The following is a 6,654-nucleotide window of genomic DNA, read 5'->3' as shown; positions in this document are numbered from 1 at the left end:
TTTTCCCTCCTGTACGAAATCCTCATCCCACTCCTGCAAACTCCCTCCTCCCCAGACCTTGAACCTTCACCCCCAACCTGTTCCTTCTCCTTCACATTGAACCCCTAATTTTTCATCCCAGAGCTTAGAGGAGCCCACAAAATCTACTGGCCTGGGACCCCCAGAAGCATTATTTTTGCCCTGATAAGCCTTGAGCCTCAGCACCATACCCCTTCTCTGGGGTTAGAGCTTCAAGGGAATGAGAAGAGTGTATTTTTTTCCCCCTGCTTTTAAGTTGGGGACCACATCTGTGCAGGTTTCTTTTTCTCCTTTTCACCTAGAGGCCAGCTCAGTGAGGGGTTTTTGTGTTTGTTTGGCCCCCAACTGATTTTTCTGTGGGTCAATGCCCCCAACCCAAAAAAGGTTCTTCACCCCAATCTAGTCTAATCTACTGTATAACACAGACCATATATTTTCCCCAAAGTAATTACTAGAGTAGATCTTTCAGGAAACCAGCCAATCTTGTTTTAAAAGTAATCATTGATGGAGACTACCATGACTCTTAATAAATTGTTCCCAAGGTTAATTGCACTCACTTAAAAAATTATGCCTTACTTCCAGTCTGATTTATCAAGCTCACAAGTGGGCAATAAGTGGGCCACGGGTTGTATGCGGTTCACCAGGATTAGCCTCTGTTGGGCCACCAGATACTTTATCCCATGTAAGATTCCGAACTACTGGGCTAACCTCAAAGCCCTGGTCTACGCTAGGGAGTTATTTCCAAATAACTCCCCTAATTTTGAAGCAGAGCATCCACACTACCAAGCTCATTATTTCCTACTTTCCACGAGGAATAACACTTGTTTTGAAATAAGTTATTTCAAAATAGCAGTAGTGTGGATGCGCCTCGTTTCAAAATAGCAGCAAACTACTCCCCAGTGCTTCCTGGGGCTCTAAGTTGAGGTAGCACATCCACAATAAGGGAGCCTATCTCAGACTAATTTCAAGGCTTCCCTGTAGAGTGGACATACTATTTCAAAATAGTTATGTTGGGAGTTATTATTTTGAAATAAGTTATTTTGAAATAATTTCCTAGTGAGAGAGCACCACCACTTCCCTGAATGGCATCTAAGGACATGTCTACACTGGGGGAATTATTTCAAAGTAACTCCCCTTATTTTGAGATAACAAGGTGAGTGTCCACACTACCAATCCTGTTATTTCGGAGGAATAAGCTTATTTTGAAATAGTTATTTTGGGAGTTAATTTTTTAAATAATTTACTTCAAAATAACCTGGTAATGTAGATATAACCTAAATGCCCCAAAAAGATTTTGGGGGTTGATTCTATTTGGAAAACTCATGTCTCATTTATGAATATTTTTGGGTTGATCCATTTTTCTGTGCAATTATTCCCCCTCCCCCCATTTCTCCCAGCTTTACTTCCAGATTGTTTTAAGTAGTTTGCCATTCTTAAAGGAACACTGTCAGCTTACTATTTGAAGGGTACTTCATCAGAAAGTGGATTTTAAGGTACCTTTTATTTATTTTTAATTCTTAAAAAAAAAAAAAAAAAAAGCTCAGTGTTGGTCTTCTCCTACATTGATATACAGAAGAATCTTTGAATGGGCCAGAGAACACCACTCAAACATTCTTTGATACCTCTATCCCACGAGTTTCCACTCTACTTCCTCTTTCTGCCTAATGTCACTTGATTTTTTTGCTCTGCTTTGCTGTTAATGGTAAACACTCTCTTCCAAGTCATGGGGAAAGGCATGTACCATTGAAAAACAGCAATGCTGGCTACACACAATACGCTGAAAAAACCAACTGGGCGGGGGGGAAGAGAAACATTCGTGCTCTCTCTTGCTAATTTCTTTCAGTTACATTAATCTTCGGGCTATTGGTAATAAGAACAGCTCCAAAATTAGCTTGTCAAATGGAAATGTGATTTTGAAAATTGATCATGTCTATTTAAGATGGCTAATGATTAAACATTAATTAAAAAAGACTAAATATGGTAGACTATATTCAGGAAAGCAGTAACTCTATAAACAATTTGGGGTCATGGGGACAATCAATTGAAGATGAGCTCCCAGTGTGACTGTTGAATGTATACACAGAGAAATACACATTAGAAGCAGAAGGGAAGCATTACCTCTGCTGCATGTAGCATTAGTGAGACCATCACTGGCGTACTGTGCCCAGAGAAAGCAGTCAAGCTAAAGGTTTAGTGATAAAGAAAAAAGAGGCAGAGTATAACCTGTTGAATGGTAATGTTTTTAAGAATTACGTTTTTGATACTGAGAATTTTTTCATCATCTCTTTCTCATAAAACAATTTTGACATTCTCTGAGGAAATGGTTTATTTATTATTCCCTTGCAAACCAGAGAAATACAGCGCATATTGCATTAAATGCCCTTCAGTGTTAATTTAGGCAGAATCCATAATCATAGCAAGACAGTTAACTTCAATCTGACAGAACTCCCACAATGCCCCGGTTTATTAAAATCTGATTTAGTTTCATTAACTCCATCCATAAACATTCAAACAGTAAACACCAACATGCACTCAGGGATCGGTGGGGGATGACAGTCAATTTAAAAAATAATTGTATTTTCCTAGTCTCTTTAATAGCATGTAATACAGGTTTACTTCAATCTAAAGTTTACCTATAAAATAACAATCATCATCATAACAGACAGTGCCAGAATTGTATGGTCACCATTTATGCTCTAAACCCTGAATTTCTACTGGTGATTTTTGTTAACCAGTCATAAATGTTAAAAAAAAAAATCATTTTTGGAAAAGCAACATTCCCCACACACAACTAAAAACTAATCAAGCTGTTTCGCCCACAGGGTGGGAAGGATGAAAGACTTATTATAATTTTCTATTTTGAAATACCCAAGAAGTGCTCAGATACTTTGGAGACCATAAGTACCTGGTTGGAAATCTACTGACCTTCATATTGCAAGCACTTGCCCAGAGTAATTTCTTTTCCATTTCTTATTAAGTTAAATGTGCTCATTTTTCTGCTATGAAAAGAAAACAAAAGCTTAGTGAACCAGATATAGCCTTTTATTTCAAAGCAGATGAATTCAAACATGTTTTAAATATGCATAATAAGCAATAGTTGTTTAGAGGCCCCAAGTGAAAGCAGAGCAGTCCTTCAGCACTCATCCAAGGTTCTGAAATTATGCAAATGTGTCCCAGTCAGCAACTCTTCAACACATCCCCTCTCCTCTACCTTCTTCATAAGATGAGCATGTCCCTCATCTTTCTACTTAACGATTCCACTTCCTTTAAGAAAGCTTCACAATAGCATCGTGAAGTCTCCATCTTTCCATATGAGGGCAGAACAACAGCCCATTTTGCCCAGTATCCTCTCTTCCAACAATAGCCAGTGCTAGGTGCTTTAGAGGGAATGAACAAAACAGGGCAATTATTGAGCGGTCCATCCCCTGTCATCCAGTCCCAGCTTCTGGCAGTCACAGGCAATGTTCCCTCCAGTCTTTTCCATCTATTTGCAGATTTTTTCCATCCATGTGCAGAATATATTTTTATGTGCACCAAAGCACATGCAAATGTGCACTACCAATAGAAACAAAAACCTAGCTGTGGGTGCTCTGCTAATCAGCTGGGTGGCATTTAAATCTCTCAAGTGGCTGCACAAGCACACTGCTTACAGAGAACAATAGTCACAGGTTTAGGGACACCAGAGTATGCATCCCTGATGATCTTGGATAAAAGCCACTGGACCTATCCTCCATGAAGTTATTTAATTCTTTTTTTAAGCCAGTTATACTTTTGGCCTTCACAATACCCTATGACAAGGAGCTCCACAGGTGTATTGTGCATTGTGTGAAGTCACACTTGCTTGTTTGTTTTAAACCTGCTGCCTATATATTTCATTGTCCCTGGGGACAGACACCACCAGCTTCGCAATGGATGGACCTGGCACCCTGGGGAGAAAGGACGCATAAGGGGGGACCAGAATGTAGGAAGGTTGGGGGGCTCCTCCAGTGCTACGGTGGATAAGGTACCTGTTTGTATTTGTGTTATGAGAGTGAATAAATAATGCTTTCTTATTCGCTTTCACACTCACAATTTTCTAGACCTCCAAGATATCTTTCTGAAGTGGTAAAAGATAATTTAGACCCCATCATTTTGTATGCATAGTTGGTATTGTGCTTCCCATGTGCATGCTCTGCATTTATCAACACTGAATTTCATCTACAATTCAACTCATTTTGTGAGATCATTTGTAATTCTTCACAGTCTGCTTTGGATTTAGCAGTCTCGTGTAATTTTTGTATCATCTGGACTGCAAACTGTCAGCCCAAGGTTTATCCCTTTCCAGATCAACTGTGAATATGTTGAACTGCACAGTCCCAGTACAGATCCTTAGAGAACACTGCTAGTAACCACTCTCCACTATGGAAACTGATTGCTTAAAAGATTTAAAGACAGGAAACAAGGATAGAAATAATGAGCCCTGAGATGACCTTCTCTCTTATCCCATGTCACTTAGTTCGTTTAAGAGCTTTTGGCGAGGGATCTTATCAAAGGCCTTCTAAAAGTCCAAGTACATTATAGCAACTGTCCACATGTTTGTTGACTCCCTCATAGAATTCTAATATATTGGGGAGATATGATTTCCCTTTACAAAAACCTTATTCCCCACTATATTGTGTTCATCTATGTGTCTAATAATTCTGTTCTTTCCTATAGTTTTAAGCAATTTGTCTAGTATGAAGTTAGGCTTACTGAGCTAATTGTGAGGATCACCTCTGGAGTCTTTATAAAAAATCAGTATCACATTATGTATCCTGCAGTCATCTAGTACAGAGGTTGATTTATAGATTACATACCAGTTAAGAGTTCTGCAGCTTCATATTTAAGTTCCTCCGGAACACTTGGGTGAATACTGTCTGGTCCTGGTGACTTATTGCTGTTTAATATATCAATTTGTGATAAAACCTCCTCTACTGACACCACAGACTGGGGCAGTTCCTCAGATCTGTCACCTGAAAAAGAATGAGCCAGACATGGGAATCTCCCTCACATCCTCTGCTTTGTAGATAGGTGCAAAGAATTGATTTAAGGAAAACTCCCAAGTGTGGAAGATCTTAATGAACTGGTTATCCAGGTAAAAACTGACAGTGTGGGAAAGGGTTAAACAAGGATAGAAGGCTAGGAGACAGTGTGTCCAGAAAGAACTTAAATCCATCTGTGTCATGCATATTCTTAGCCAAAATCTTTAGCTGAAAAAGAACAGCTGGTAAAGAGATACTACAAGAGATGAAAGAGGACAGCCTACAGTGAAAGGGATCGCTTAACTATAAGTGTATGTTATTAAAGATAATTGAAGTATTGAGGAAAAACAAAACAGTAAGGGCCAATTTCCATGTGTTCATGTAGTTGTGTCCACATCTTTGAGCATTATTAGCTAAGCACACATGGAATTTGTACACATTACTTCTGTCACCTGTCTGTACATGTGCTAGTGTTGCCATACCAAGCTGGTGAAATGCTCAAAAATGTGCATGTAAACGCATATGTTCACTTTGTTACCTACACAATTTGAAACTGAGATAAGATCCTTTGACAGTTTGACCCTCATCAATAGAATATGTATATATATTTAACCTATTTTAGGAAGAAAGAGTGGGAGAATACAAGTTAATGCACAGTGAAAAGTTTAAAAAAAGGGGTATTCAAAAGATATAGACAGCAAAATTTATCTATGTACATCACCAACTAAGCACTTATCCACTGAGGAGCACACAGGGTTCAAGTGAACTGGTAATAAGTAAGCTCCCTGGCCAGTCAATGTAGAAAGACCTACATTGAAAAGAATTAAGACCTGCCTTTCATCAGGTATTCAGGCTACTAAAATATTATTTGAATAAGCTTGCCTTGTTTGTTCCTCTGCCTCCAGCAGGATGCCAAAGCAAGCCATTTCTGAGCAAAGGTGTCTCTGCCCTCCTGCCATATCCTTCCCCATGCCAACCACCCACCTACCCATGCCAGCCATTTATGCGATCCCACACATGAAGTAGGAATCTTCCAATGACCGCTGACGATATCTACTTATGCTTTAACACATGGGATTTGATATCTTTTTCATTATCTGAACTCACATAGCCACAAATGTTATTAGTGGTTATAGCCTAACTCTTAACATCCAACAATTCAGCATATAAACAAATTCTATCCCATCGAACTGAATTTCACAAGATAGCTACATACTGTGTACAATAACATTTCCTCTCACATGTTCTAAATGTGCAGCACTGCAATTTCACAATGCTCTTTATGTCCATATTACAGGACAGAAGAGCTGACCCTATAGTCAACAAAATTATTGACAAACATCATTGAGAATAAAACCATCACTTTGTTAGGTTTTGTGGGAACATACTACCTATTATGACTACTATGGACAACAGGGAGGTGTTTGTCTAAAATGTTTGAGAATTCCAGAAAGTTATGCAAGTTTTAGAATAAGAGATGGTTTGCCCAGTAATTCATACCAGGAATGTGTTATTTTCTAATTAGGTACCAGCGTTGCCAGCATATACGCACGTGAATAAAGTTTTGCATGTGAATAGTCCTACTGAAGACAGTAGGACTGCTCTGGTAAATGAAGTTGCTTACATGAGTAAATAT

General features: G+C 38.8%; 1 long non-coding RNA gene across 2 annotated transcripts in view; it reads right to left on the bottom strand.

Annotated features, from left to right (window-relative positions):
- Positions 1-2,943: 2,943 nt before the first annotated feature.
- The window catches only part of LOC149524713 (uncharacterized), a 33,060-nt gene continuing 29,349 nt past the window's right edge, over positions 2,944-6,654 (bottom strand). The window contains exons 2-3 of one of the 2 annotated variants that reach the window (XR_016349052.1): positions 4,854-5,009; positions 2,944-3,017 (exon numbers count right to left, since the gene is read on the bottom strand). This is a non-coding gene — a long non-coding RNA (uncharacterized LOC149524713). Of the gene's footprint in view, positions 3,018-3,044; positions 3,396-4,853; positions 5,010-6,654 lie in introns of those variants that run through there. The other variant, XR_016349051.1, reaches the window with a different exon arrangement.

Source organism: Pelodiscus sinensis, chromosome 3 (genome assembly GCF_052426305.1).
Source record: "Pelodiscus sinensis isolate ZL-2025 chromosome 3, ASM5242630v1, whole genome shotgun sequence".
Classification (NCBI taxonomy): domain Eukaryota; kingdom Metazoa; phylum Chordata; order Testudines; family Trionychidae; genus Pelodiscus; species Pelodiscus sinensis.
Note: the sequence above shows the minus strand (reverse complement) of the source record. Positions and strands in the feature narration are given on the sequence as shown.